Genomic DNA, 14,840 nt, shown 5'->3' with positions numbered 1-14,840 from the left:
AAACGGCGGACCTTTTGACTCGCCATCTGCTGGGTCTCTTTGAGGGGGCTCGCCAGGAGGGGATACTCCCCCGAGATCTTCGCATGGCCATGATCATTCCGATTATCAAGTAAGGTAAACCGCCGGAGGGCTGCGCCTCCTACCGTCCCCCTTCTCAATATTGAGGTAAAGCTACTGGCAACGATACTTGCACAGAGATTGCGAAGGGTCATACCGGACCTGGTCCATTTGGACCAGACGGGTTTTCTCCCAGGCAGGGCAACAAGATTTAACCTCAGGCGTGCCCATAATTGGCTACAGGAGGTGAGTGGGAGACGAGACACTCGTTGGTTCCTTTCGCTGGACGCTGAAAAAGCGTTCGACGCGGTCCACTCGCCCTTTCTGGAGGGAGTTCTGATACGGATGGGATTTGGTCCCATCTATCAACAGTGGGTGAGGCTATTATATACGGACCCGAGAGCGAGGGTCAGGGTGAACGGGATCACATCCGGAGACTTCCCAGTGCGCCGAGGAACTAGGCAGGGATGCCCTTTATCCCCCCTCCTCTTTACTCTGACAATTGAGGTGCTGGCAGCGGTAGTCAGACAGCATTCAGACATTAGCGGTTTCCAGCTGGGTGCTAATGAAGAAAAGATATCTCTCTACGCAGATGATGTCCTCCTTTATATTACGCGCCCAGAAAACAACAATACCTATGCTCTTCTCAGAGCTGGAAAGGTATGGGGAGCACGCGGGATATAGGATCAATTTGTCAGACTCCACACTGCAGGGTCCGGATGATGCACATAAACTCCACCTCCCGATCTCACCAACACACTGGTAAAAAACACAGTGGGTTCGAGCGATAGGGCGAGGGAAATAACAGGATACCAAGGAAGGGAAAGGAAGGGGGCTGCTGGGAAGGGATGGCTGAAAGACAAGAAAAACAATGCACTGGTTATATCTGGTCACTTCAAACCCCTGTCTCTATGCCTCTGTGCTACTTGTTGTTAGAGGGTTCACCTTTCTGGAATCAACGCTCTCCTCCTCCTCCCAGTATCATGGGTGTGTTTAACCTCCTCCCTGTGCAATGGTTGTGAATAGGGCTGCACCAAATTCCTAAGGAATATAAACAGTAATTAGGTCTCACTCACCCCTATAAGGAATGTAAAACTATTGGTATCGTGGCAATACCTACCCCTCCTTTGAAAAGTGTGTGCCTTAAATAAACGTGCAATAAATCCACCAAGTAAGTGTTATCAACTCAAACAAAGTTATGTTCTTCAAAAGAGCTTATATGTGATGCCAGTACATACAATATTCTCCTTCAGGAATACGGCAAGACGTAGCAACCAACTACAGTCCTCCGCTCCTTTTCAGCAACTCCAAATGTCTCTCAAAAATCCAAGGCTCCAAACACGGCAAGATGTAGGACTTCCCACTATCTTCCGCTTTGGCACTTAACACAATGGACACTAGTGCCTACTTCGTAGCGGCAGTGCGCAGAGTCTGACCCCACTACACTCCGCTCTCCGTCGACAAAAACAAATGTATTCCAATACAAGTCTTAGACAATCAGCAGTTCAATGTCTATGCATCACAGTTTTTTAACTTTCACTGCAGCGTGTTAATTTCACACGTTGCGTGTAAACTCACAGTACCCAAAGATGCTTCCTTTCGGTTCGCCTTTCATCCGTGGCTCTTCCTCCAGACTTCAGTCCCGATGATTAATAGCCCGTCTGCCCGGCCGGAGACAATCAAATGTAAGGGAAACTCCGTTCCCGTTTCCACAGGCAAAATACCAAACCCCTTGCGCGTCCCTCAATCACTCGCGCTGGAGCCAGGAAATGAACAGACAAAACTTCTCTGAATAACGATCCCAAGAGAAGACAGGAAACCAAGTATTACTAGAACCAAAAAGCACTGTCGGTCACAAAATTACGAACAGGAAGCAATGGGTCCACCTGACTTATATAGGACCCCGCCCCCTGTTTAGGCATTATGGGAGTTGTAGTCTCATGTCTTTAGGTAGGCGCCTTGGCAGATCCTGACACAATTGGCATAAATCGGTCCTGTATGATCCCAGGGGCCAGGAGCAGTGGTCGAACCTCCCAGGCAGGTTGCAGACGATGGTAGAGGGCTTTCAATACCTGGGAGTCTTTATGACACTGGATAAGACCACTTCGTACAACAGAAATGTCGGACGGATTATACATAACTTCCTGGAGGATGCGGCTAGGTGGCGGCTCCTGCCCTCACGCTTTTAGGACAAGCGGCCATGTTCAAGATGGTGACGCTGCCTAAGCTCCTATACGCGTTCCAGAATGAGTATTAAGATCTTCCTCGCAGGGTGTTCCGAGACATAAATTCGGAACTCCGCACTTTTCTTTGGCTTGGTAAGCAGCCTGGGGTGGCACTGTTGACTCTACAGCGACACCAATATAGCGGGGGGCTCTCTCTTCCCAATGTCAAAGCCTACTACTGGGCTGAACACTTGATAGTGGTTAATGACTGGTTCCATGCCCCAGCGACACACACCACGTACGCACTGGAGAGACAAGCTATGGGCACCCGTTCCTACAACTACTACCTCTACGGAGGCGGGGGAGGGGGAAATTGATCCCCGCCACAAGGCTCACATTGGTGCTATGGCACAGAGCGAACAGAACCCCAGGCTGGGAGTAGAGGCCCACCAGACAAACACCCCTGTGGCATTGTTCCTGGCTGCCGGAATTGAATAAACTGAAAGGATTCCAGAGGTGGGACGCCATTAGGATCTCGACGGTAGGGGATGTGCTCGCGAAAGGGGAACTGAAGCCGTTCTCAGTCCTAAAGGCAGAGTTTGTACTGCTCCCCACACAATATTTTAAATATATGCAGCTAAGACATGCGTGGAGGGCAGGGGGTATCCCAGTGGATTCGATCCCATAGTATGCCCCTCTGGAGGGTCGTCTACTGCAGGAATGCATACCTGAGAGGGCAGTGTCTCTCACATATAGGATTCTTCTGAATAACATGCCAGACGATCTAGGGACCCTTAGACGTACATGGGAGACGGATGTGGGCACCATGGACAAAGTAGAGTGGAACACTGTACTTATGCATCCACGAGAGGTAGCAATTAAATCAAGGCTGAGGCTTATACAATTTAATGTCCTCCATAGGACCTACTTTGATAGGGAACGCCTGTATAGAATGGGAAAGATAGGTGATACGAAATGTCTGAGATGCGGCCTGGAGGGGGGGGGGAAACTTCTTCCACACACTATGGACGTGTCCACGGATCCAGGCATACTGGGGGGGATTCTGAGAGAATTGGGGGAGGTCTTGGAGGCCCCTTTGCCAACAGATCCAAAATTAGTTTTACTGGGTATGACCAACGATGTAGACCTTGCCCGCCCAACACTGATCTTCTTGGTCCTGGCCTTAGTGGTAGCAGAATGGAGGAGAGGCCTGGACCTCTATATGGCTGCTTAAAGGGTTACATACAAGGCGCGGGCTGCCCTAAAAAATTTGGGAGAGTGTGGGGTAAATGGAGGACATATCGGGCCTTGATGGGGGTCTGTGAGGCACAAGGCGTGATGCAGGCACACATACAATTATGGAGGGGCGGGGGATACCATGAAGAGGTATGGCAGACATGGACACAACTGAGACTGGGTGATTGGAGGGAGATGATTAGTGGAATACTGTCTGTATTGGTTGGGATAGGTGGGTGGAGGGTCGGAAGGGGTGATAAGTTGACCTGTGATGACATGACTGTTTTGTTGCCATATGATAAAATGAAAATAAAAATGTTTATAAAAAAAAAAGAATATAATACCTCGAAGCGGTATGCAGGATCCGCCACAACAACGAAAATATTTGCCCCTGCATTGGCGACTCTGTGTTGAGTTAAATATGCCATAACAGTCACACAGTTATGTGCTGCAATAGCGACAGGTTGTACCATGTCCATAAAGAAAGCAACTATTAAAACAGCAGTGCAAAACAGGGTCAAAAACCTTTTAAACTTCTAGCTTGAGAAACCTATAGGAATAGTGATACCCTACAAATACATAAGGCGAAGCCCCCACCACCACCGACGTCTCTGGGAACCTGTGAGAGGGTATCGTGGACAAGCTCAAGCGCTACTCGCTGATCTCGGCAACGTTTGGGCAAGGGAGTTTAATGTCTCGCTACTTACTCATCAGCAAGAAGGACAGTTCTATCAGGCCCATTCTGGACCACAGTCCTTGACATCGGTACATCCTCTCCAAATACTTCCACTGCAGGATGTCAACCCTCTGCTTCAACAAGGCTTTATACCCCAAGGATGCCTCCTTTCACATCCCCATTCATTTTGCAAATCGATGCTACCTACGCTTCCCTATAAGTGCCCATCACTGCCATTTCAAAGTATTTCGATTCATGACACCACTGCCCCAAGGGTCTTCAAGTGCCTAGCATTAGTGCCCACCCAATTTTTTTTTGGTGGGGGGGAGTTTATATAGAGCAAATTCAACCTGAAGGTATAAGAGCGCTTCACATGAGTATTAGTAGCCTTACAGACGGACACATTCATTTTGTTAGGCACGGGGAGATTAAGTGATTTGCCCAGAATCACAGGATGTGGAGTGTCCCTGCTAAGCATCTAACCCAATTCCTTAGCTTCGAGCTTGACCACGTTAGCTGTTATGCCACATCCTCTCCCCTTAAGGGGGTAGGAACATCTACGTCTTCCTCAAACTTGACAATTGGCGGAGCAAGACCACAGGCAAGTACCAGTGGTTAGTGCATACCCAGCGTTCCAACTCACTCTCCACATTCTCAGGTTCCCTAAAAATGCCACCAAGACTCATGTATGCCCTCTAAATTCAGCCCTTCTTAGAGGAGGCAAAACCTACCCCTGTTTTTTATTCTAGCAGCTTTTTTTAGCCAAATCGTCATCTCTTAGACAGAACCATGATGTTACTCCTAGGTATGATGGTTACATTCATCCCCCAGGTTCCCCCCCAGTCCGGCTGCACATGTGTTATGGCAGGGTTTTTGGCTTTATTTAGCAGTGATAATAGATCATTATTCTTGCTCGCATCTAGTATAGGCCTTCTTAGCCTGTGTTGGCCCTTTTAAGCCCTTTTTCCAGACCTAGAAGAGGATAGCTGCTTAATATGCCTTTATTCTTGACTTTAACCTGTCTATTGCCTATTGGCTTTGACATATTAGACATATTGGTATGGTTCATGTAGGTATTCTGACAGAGCTAAGGAGCATTTCACCCCTTTCAGGCCTAAAGCTAGAGAGACTCCATCTTGATGGAAGCAGAGAGGCTTTTCAGGGCAAAGGCGAAGTTTATAGTTAAGGCTGTTTTCCACTTGGAGAGAACCGGTCTGGGCCAGCCCTTATCGGTAGGCTGTATTATTCTCTGTGTAGAAGACACAACAAAAGGCCGGCCGGCTGGTGTGTGTCCTTGATGCGAGGTGATGCAGAGACCTGGTAAGCGGTGGGCTGATGGATGGAACTTTCCATGAGGAAACAGCATTCTATATTTGTGAAGTGCAGAGGCGGAGTTAGTTAGTCAAGCAGAGGGGAGTCAAGCAGGAAGGAGTCGTGCAGAGGAGAGTCCAGCAGAGAGGAGAGCAGTGGAGTGGAGCTGGCAGAGAGAGAGAGAGGGTTCAATCTGGAGAAGAGCTGAGTTGAATAGTGAGCTGGAACTGAAGGAAGCAGTCAGAAGCAGTTGTTTATCAGGAGGAAGTGTGAGTAGCTGGAGTCTGAAGTAATGCCTTTTAGAAGAGATAGAGGAGAGCTCGTGGATTAACCTATGGGAGCAGATGGAATTGGACATTGGCGCAGAGATAGAGCGAATAAGAGAGACAGAATGAACGGTAATCAGAGCGGCAGGAACTATTAAAAGAGTGAAGAAGCAAAGTGGAGAGACAGTTCGTGTGGGGAAGAGGAGTCCAGAGACAGAGCGATCAGCGCAGAGGTGTACCCAAGAGTGCAGGAGAGGAGAGAGAGCATGAGATGAGCCAAGGCACAGACGAGAGAGGAACCCAGATGACAGCTAGAACAAGACTTCACACTAATCAGGTGATATTGTTTTCATCACATTAGCTACACTTAATCTTTTCCCTTTCAGCGGAGTGTTCCTGTTATGTGTAATCTTTTCTCTTTCAAGCGGTGTGTTCTACCTATAGCCTTTGTTAGATATGTATTAATGTTTATATTACTGTAATAAAATAACACCCCCCAGTTTATAACTAACTGGTGTGTAGTCCCTATTCTTGTTCACTAAAGGTAAATGTATCTCCTAGGTAATTGCTGCATGAATGGATGAGTAATCCCAATCAGGTGAGTGGTGATCACATAAATAGGGAGTGAGTGGACCTTTGATGCCAAGAACAGGTAATACATAGTAATCTGAAACCATATCCAAAGTCATCATTGTAGTTTCATCCCGAGTAGACAGCTGAGATAATATCCCAATATATATATATATATATGTATAGGTGTTCATAGGAATGTGGTCGTCGTTGATATGCGGCGTTAATGAGAGCGATAGGAGGGATACTATCGTTTAAAGCCACCGGATTGTGGCATAAGATTAATGAGAGCACTGGGGGGTCGAACCAGTGTGTAGGTTTCGCAGGATCGCGAACGATTTGGAAAAGGAGAGCACTGGGGCTGCAGACCCACGTGTGTAGCAGATCTGCCCTAGGGTAGAACGGTCTGGGTCAGGGTGGCCGCGAGACCAACTGATGTGAATAAGTGTAGTGTAGGGTATGGATATCCCTAGTAATCAGTGAGTATTCTTAGTATCCCTATAGATTTAGTGGTGTTCTTAATAATATGAGCTTGTATATTGCGAGTTCCCTATCCTCAGGTAGGTACCAGGTGCCTGGATATAGAGGAGTCCTGAGGACGGAAGGTGAGTACGTTTTGGCTGGGTCACAGGGGCCCCTGGGGGCTGATCCCATCTAAACAGAAAATCCAGCCATTACATTTTGGCGTAGTCGGACAGTTTACGAAGCCTGTGTGCCTGGCCATGTGCTTAGAGAGTTTCCCATGTGTTCTGAGGGAGTGCCCTGAACGCTAGTTCCATCTGGCATAATGTTGCAGTTTATGTAGCCTGTTAGACCTATTGGCTTGAACAGTTGCAGCGTGAGGAGATTGTATTTCATCATGGCATTTGGTTTATTCAGGGTGGAAGGAATAGTTTTCATCTTGGTGTTTAAACTGTCAGAGTTGAAGGATGGCATTACATGAGGAAGCCAGTTACATCTTTGTGATGGTCCAATTGTATAAATGTGTGTAAAAAATGCTTTTAAATTGCCCATTCAATTGCTTGCTGCATCTGCTTATGCTGTGCAATGTGAAATGTGTTCATTGTTCTATGATCTGTGGAGTTATGTGAATATAGCTCCTTGTGAATAGCGCCATATTTTTGTGATTTGTGAGGTGCATGTTCTCATGTTGATCTGTTGTGTTCCTTGTGCATTGCGCCTTGGATACATGGTTTGTGTAAAGATTGTCTTGTAAATATGATTTGTGAATAGCGCCATATTTTTGTGACTTGTGAGGTGCAGGTTCTCATGTTGATCTGTTGTGTTCCTTGTGCATTGCGCCTTGGAAATGTTGTTTGTGAAAGGCTTGTCTTGTAAATATAGCTTGTGAATAGCGCCGTGTGGTCATGGCTTGGACAGGGCATGTTATCATTACGTTTGGCAGGAGAGAGCTGGATCTTTCTCGGGTGCTTGGGGATAACGTTTTTGAAAATATGTACGTGTCATTTGTAAACGTGAAGAAATGTGCTAATGATTTTCCCATGTAAAAATGGACGTTGGGAAATGTTTCTATTTGAGCTGCCAAAGGGTTAATATCTTGAGTTGAGATGGCAGCCTTTATTTTTTACATGCTGTCAACATGCATGGTTATCTGACCTGACTATAAAAGTCAGTGAATTATTTTAAGGATTTTTGATGGTTTGATTTTGACTTTTTTTTTTTTTTGGTTTCTTGGTCAGCCTACGTGCTTTGTCAGTTTCTTGACGGAAAGGTAACATCTTGTGTTTTGAGAAGAGTTCTGTTCATTTCACATTCCTTTTGAAATGCGTCTACGTATTTGTGTGGGTTCACCTTGGAATTGATGTGGTTATAAATAAACGTTATGGAGAAAGCTATGTTCTTTTAAAATGAGTGAAATGTTAAAAAAGATAGCCCGTTAGAGTGCACGCTACGAGCTGTTTTCATTAATTATTTCTGTGAGGGGTTTCCATCTAGACAGGAATGTGCTGCTTTAAAAATAATAAATCTTGCCCGACTGTGCATGGTAACATGTGCTTTTAATTAGTGACTGGCAACTATTTGCCTTTGAAATGAAAATGTTAAAATGTAAATGTATGTTTTTATAAATGTGAACTTAAATACAATGTTGAAATGTATTTGCATTTTTATGCTGTTTTACAAATTATCTCTCTTTGACAAATGGACCCTAAATAAGTGAAATGTCTTGCCTTTAGTTGAGTTAGTTGGACAAACGTCTTTTTAAAAAAATTGGACCTTTTTTAATTGGCAATGCACTGTAACAGAATTGTTTTTGTTAAACTCGAGCTTCTGTTAGTTACAAAATAAGGCAGGAGAAATTTGTTTTTTGACCTTGGCAAGACCAGCTGGTCTGCGCAGACGAACTTTTTTTTTCTCATTCTGCAAGTTTCGATCACGTCCCAGTGTGTTATGATGGGCTACAATCCAATTTTCTTCCGCGCACGGCTTGTTTATTTAAGGGCGGGGTGGCCTGGCTCTTCAGACTCTGACCTGGGAAAATGGGAGGCTTGCAGTGCCCTGCTGATGCTGTCACCATTTGGCAGTATTTCAATTTTTTTTTCACACTGTAGCATGGTTCTTGCCCAGAAGGGTGAGACTGGCTTAGTTAGGATTAGGGTATGTTAGGCCCCACTCAATGTTGCTAAAAGTTAAAATTTTGAATGTTTTAATTAATTAGGATATTTCCTTTTCAATAATGAAAGGCACCCGGGGTGCTTTTTAAATGGAAAATTTTATTTTACAAGAATAATGATACTTGTTCTCTTGTTTCTAGGATGGCTGCAGTTGGGGTGCGTGCGTGCGTCTGCCCACTCCCTTTATTTGTTTTAGCTTTTTATTTTCATGTTATTATTTTAGTTTATTGTTTTGGATGATGGAACCAGACCAGACCAGACCAGACCAGACCGGGTGATGGATGGCCGCATTGGAGGAAGTGCCCAGGATGCAGGGTGGTGGCCTACACTGAAGAATTTGGACATTAAATAATCCCTTGGACAATCAGGCCCCACTTTTAAAGCAAAAAAAAAAAAAAATATGTCACCTATTATAGTTTTTCTAAATGAAGGACTTTTTTCAATGATGGTGCGCACATGTGTTCCACCGTGTGATTTAAAATGTTTTTTTTTTTTACTGTTCTTACATTTTCACCTTGACTTATCAATGGGTGGTTACCTTAAAATTTTGATTATTCTGGGTAGAGTGTCTTTTAGTATGATTATGTATTAATGTTTGCCCAGACCTTGTATCTGTATTTCTCAGATTTCACTTTAAATTGACAAATGTCAGCAGGTAGGCCTCATTTAGGCCTATTGTTATTTTCATCTCACATATTACCACCTACACCAATAGTTTCATGAGTCATCATTAGCTTAAGTTGCCTATAGTACGTAAGGCTCATTTAGGCCCTTTCTTGTTTTCTCATTAGAAATTGAAACACATTTAGTTTTTAAGTTCACAACTGTAGGTAGGCCTCATTTAGCCTTAAGTTGTCCGAAGTAGGCCCATTTAGGCCCCTTGCTGTTTTCATTCAACACATAAGTCCCTACATCATTAGATTTCACCAGTTATCGTTAGAAGTTGAGGCACATTTAGTTTGAGGATGCTTTGGTTAGTTTCTGTTGTTATCAGATCCAATCTCAGATATTTTCAGCATTCAAGTCAAGGGTGCTTTGATTTGTTTTTAGGTTTCTATTCCCTACAATTGAGTTTCAGGTGGAATTTTCTTGAGTTGTCATTGTTTTTAGGGAATTTTTTAGGTTTTGATTTGTTGATAGATTTTGTTGATGTTTGTTTATGTAGATGTTATTGTTTGTCAGATGTTCGCAAGATAAGGATCTAAGGGTGGATGGCAGAGTCTTTTGGGCTTTATTTAGCAGTGATATAGATCTTAATCTTGCTCACATCTAGGATAGGTATTTTTAGCCTATGTTGGATAGATTATGTTGATGTTTGTTTAGATGGTTGTTGTTGTTTATAAGATGCTCGCAAGATAAGGATCTAGGGTGCAATGTTATGGCAGGGTTTTTGGCTTTATTTAGCAGTGATAATAGATCATTATTCTTGCTCGCATCTAGTATAGGCCTTCTTAGCCTGTGTTGGCCCTTTTAAGCCCTTTTTCCAGACCTAGAAGAGGATAGCTGCTTAATATGCCTTTATTCTTGACTTTAACCTGTCTATTGCCTATTGGCTTTGACATATTAGACATATTGGTATGGTTCATGTAGGTATTCTGACAGAGCTAAGGAGCATTTCACCCCTTTCAGGCCTAAAGCTAGAGAGACTCCATCTTGATGGAAGCAGAGAGGCTTTTCAGGGCAAAGGCGAAGTTTATAGTTAAGGCTGTTTTCCACTTGGAGAGAACCGGTCTGGGCCAGCCCTTATCGGTAGGCTGTATTATTCTCTGTGTAGAAGACACAACAAAAGGCCGGCCGGCTGGTGTGTGTCCTTGATGCGAGGTGATGCAGAGACCTGGTAAGCGGTGGGCTGATGGATGGAACTTTCCATGAGGAAACAGCATTCTATATTTGTGAAGTGCAGAGGCGGAGTTAGTTAGTCAAGCAGAGGGGAGTCAAGCAGGAAGGAGTCGTGCAGAGGAGAGTCCAGCAGAGAGGAGAGCAGTGGAGTGGAGCTGGCAGAGAGAGAGAGAGGGTTCAATCTGGAGAAGAGCTGAGTTGAATAGTGAGCTGGAACTGAAGGAAGCAGTCAGAAGCAGTTGTTTATCAGGAGGAAGTGTGAGTAGCTGGAGTCTGAAGTAATGCCTTTTAGAAGAGATAGAGGAGAGCTCGTGGATTAACCTATGGGAGCAGATGGAATTGGACATTGGCGCAGAGATAGAGCGAATAAGAGAGACAGAATGAACGGTAATCAGAGCGGCAGGAACTATTAAAAGAGTGAAGAAGCAAAGTGGAGAGACAGTTCGTGTGGGGAAGAGGAGTCCAGAGACAGAGCGATCAGCGCAGAGGTGTACCCAAGAGTGCAGGAGAGGAGAGAGAGCATGAGATGAGCCAAGGCACAGACGAGAGAGGAACCCAGATGACAGCTAGAACAAGACTTCACACTAATCAGGTGATATTGTTTTCATCACATTAGCTACACTTAATCTTTTCCCTTTCAGCGGAGTGTTCCTGTTATGTGTAATCTTTTCTCTTTCAAGCGGTGTGTTCTACCTATAGCCTTTGTTAGATATGTATTAATGTTTATATTACTGTAATAAAATAACACCCCCCAGTTTATAACTAACTGGTGTGTAGTCCCTATTCTTGTTCACTAAAGGTAAATGTATCTCCTAGGTAATTGCTGCATGAATGGATGAGTAATCCCAATCAGGTGAGTGGTGATCACATAAATAGGGAGTGAGTGGACCTTTGATGCCAAGAACAGGTAATACATAGTAATCTGAAACCATATCCAAAGTCATCATTGTAGTTTCATCCCGAGTAGACAGCTGAGATAATATCCCAATATATATATATATATATGTATAGGTGTTCATAGGAATGTGGTCGTCGTTGATATGCGGCGTTAATGAGAGCGATAGGAGGGATACTATCGTTTAAAGCCACCGGATTGTGGCATAAGATTAATGAGAGCACTGGGGGGTCGAACCAGTGTGTAGGTTTCGCAGGATCGCGAACGATTTGGAAAAGGAGAGCACTGGGGCTGCAGACCCACGTGTGTAGCAGATCTGCCCTAGGGTAGAACGGTCTGGGTCAGGGTGGCCGCGAGACCAACTGATGTGAATAAGTGTAGTGTAGGGTATGGATATCCCTAGTAATCAGTGAGTATTCTTAGTATCCCTATAGATTTAGTGGTGTTCTTAATAATATGAGCTTGTATATTGCGAGTTCCCTATCCTCAGGTAGGTACCAGGTGCCTGGATATAGAGGAGTCCTGAGGACGGAAGGTGAGTACGTTTTGGCTGGGTCACAGGGGCCCCTGGGGGCTGATCCCATCTAAACAGAAAATCCAGCCATTACAACATGTGCCCGCTATAGCAGTGCCTTTCAGTCCAATGGTCACACACTTAGGGTTGAATGGATGATCTATTATTGGTAAAGGCCTGCACAATTCACCCTCTGTAGTGATGGAACAACAACAGTCTGTTGCATGACAGACCCCATTCGGCAAGTTACCATTACATGGACACCTCTCAAGTTGGTGGGGGTTATCTCAAACATACCACTGTGTATGGAATGCGGGCCCCTCTTCAACTGGGGCACCACATCAACTGTCTCCAGCTCCTCACCCTCACAGCCTTTCTTCCTCTCATTTGGCCCTAGTAACCCTCATCTGGACCAACTACATGACTACCGAGTACTACCTACAGGAGCGGGATAGCACTCACTCTCTACCCCCTCTCGCTGTGAGTGTTAAGCCCCCACACTAACCTGACACCGGAGTACCTTCCGGGGGTAGACAACGACCTTGCACACCTGCTCAGAAGGACTGATCAACAAGTGTAAGGATCCGGTAGCAGTTTCCGCAGGAGTGCCAGGAGCCGACGAGAAACCCGACCCTTCCCCCCTACACCTCCTGTGTCTATCAAACACTAGAACACAAGGGTGATATGGAGGGAAAGGAGGGAACAAAAAAAGAAAAGTTGGGGGAGACAAAACACTGGACTCTTCGGACAGTTCTCTTCTTCAAGTGGAAGATGATGCTAAAAGGAATGGTAGGTTAATACAACAACAGTCAACTCACCAGCCTATAATGTAGATACATAAACCACCTTTACCTGATAGCACAATGATGTGACAATGAAATCAACTAGGATATCTTCTGGAAATATAAGTATGATCTTGGAGTATATTGGTATCCAGTATGGCCTAGTTTGGGGGGTATGAAATGTTACTTCTGAGTATATCACAAATAAGTACATGAAGTGAGGGTATATCGTATCGTATCTTACCCAGCCAAAACCACAGCCACGCTAAGGTGTCTTATATAGTAAAAGGACTGGGTCACAGAAGTAGCTGGATGGAAGTCGATGATTGTATACATAAACATAAAAGAATCCTGACAAGAACACAATGTAAATGTAGTGCGCTACAAGCGCTTTACCGGTTCTTCGTGTCCCTGTACTGTGACGAATGCCAGCATCCGGGAAGTCCAGTGAACAAATAAAGGAAAATAAATGGAAGGAGGAGGAAATTCGCCAGGCGGACCACAAATCCCACAATGCCTCGAAAACCACCCGCACCACTACCCCAACAAATATCGGCCGTTCGACGGGACCGTAGTCCGGCCGAATAACGGGTCAGCTGGAAACAGGGCGCAGAATGAGTCCCAACAGCACAGAGGTAAGACAGCCGGCACTGAGCGAGGGGAGATAGGAAAGGTAGTACCCACGGGGCTAAAGGAGAGCTCTTCAGTAATACCGTTGAGAACCACCAGAGAAATGGTGACTCGGTGCGTGGTATTCTGAATGAAGAGCCCCGAAATGAAAATCAGGAAATGAAAGCGGCTTCAGGATAGGAAGAGTCGCTATGGCTTTCAGGTAAGAGGTGAGGTATCCGAAACCAGAAAGCCACGACTGGATCAAAGAAATTGAGTGGCACTTGAAATATAAATACCGTAACACGGATCAAGGAAAGATTCCAATAACAAACATAGTTGTGAAAACGGGGAAAAGGCCAAGTGGAAGTGACTAGCTGAAAGAGCGAGAAACTAGAGCGCAAAGCGCTGAGAGCCGGGGAGATCGAGCTTAAGTTCCGGCTCGAACCTCTCGTGCATGCGCATTACATCGAGGCCATCTTGGATTGGTCTTGTCAGTTCGGCGTTCTGTTCCTCGGATGATTGGCAGGCGTGACAACAAGTCCATAAGTGGGAACTCCAGTCCTGAGCCAGTATATTTGATGCTGGGGACTCCACTAATAGACCTACATGCCACCCCCAAAAACACAAAATGTCCAAGCTCCCCTTAAAGGTACCCACAGTCCCTGCGAAACACAGTATGGATAAACTGATCAGGGATCATTGCCTTTGCTTTTCTGCCTCTCCCGCTCCTTCCATTTGTGCTATGGAAGGTGCAGCAGCCTTCTCAGAGCAATAACAACAGACCTGCCCTACAGATTAATTAATATATAGGTGGTGCATCCTATAATAGAAATATCATCATTGTCCCACAGACAGTGTTTTTTTCTTAATTTATTTTATCAAAAACTATTTTTTGGAGTTTATATATAAATTCATTTATAAAAAATCTTATTAGTTCCTATACATGAAGTCAATGGAGCAGCCCCACCATGACATAATACAAAATCATCACAAACAAAGCCAAATGTGCAACACCTCAATTCACAAGCACACCAGACATAGCATACACAGCTCAATAAAGAAAAAAACAAAAATACATCCAACCCAACAGACCATCATTACAAAAACTGCACAGTAATTATTTCAAAATTCATAATAGAACAACAAACAAACAGCGCTGACGCGCATTTCGGAGTGAAAATTGGACCAACAATTCCTTCGTCAGGGCGCAGAAGGTACAATTCATGAGGTGGCCAGGTCCCATCCAAAGATTTCGAATATATATTTACAGAGTGGTTTTGGGGG

The sequence above is a fragment of the Lissotriton vulgaris genome, chromosome 6 (assembly GCF_964263255.1).
Source record: "Lissotriton vulgaris chromosome 6, aLisVul1.2, whole genome shotgun sequence".
NCBI lineage: Eukaryota > Metazoa > Chordata > Amphibia > Caudata > Salamandridae > Lissotriton > Lissotriton vulgaris.
The sequence above is the reverse complement of the archived record's forward strand: the minus strand, read 5'-3'. Positions refer to the sequence as shown.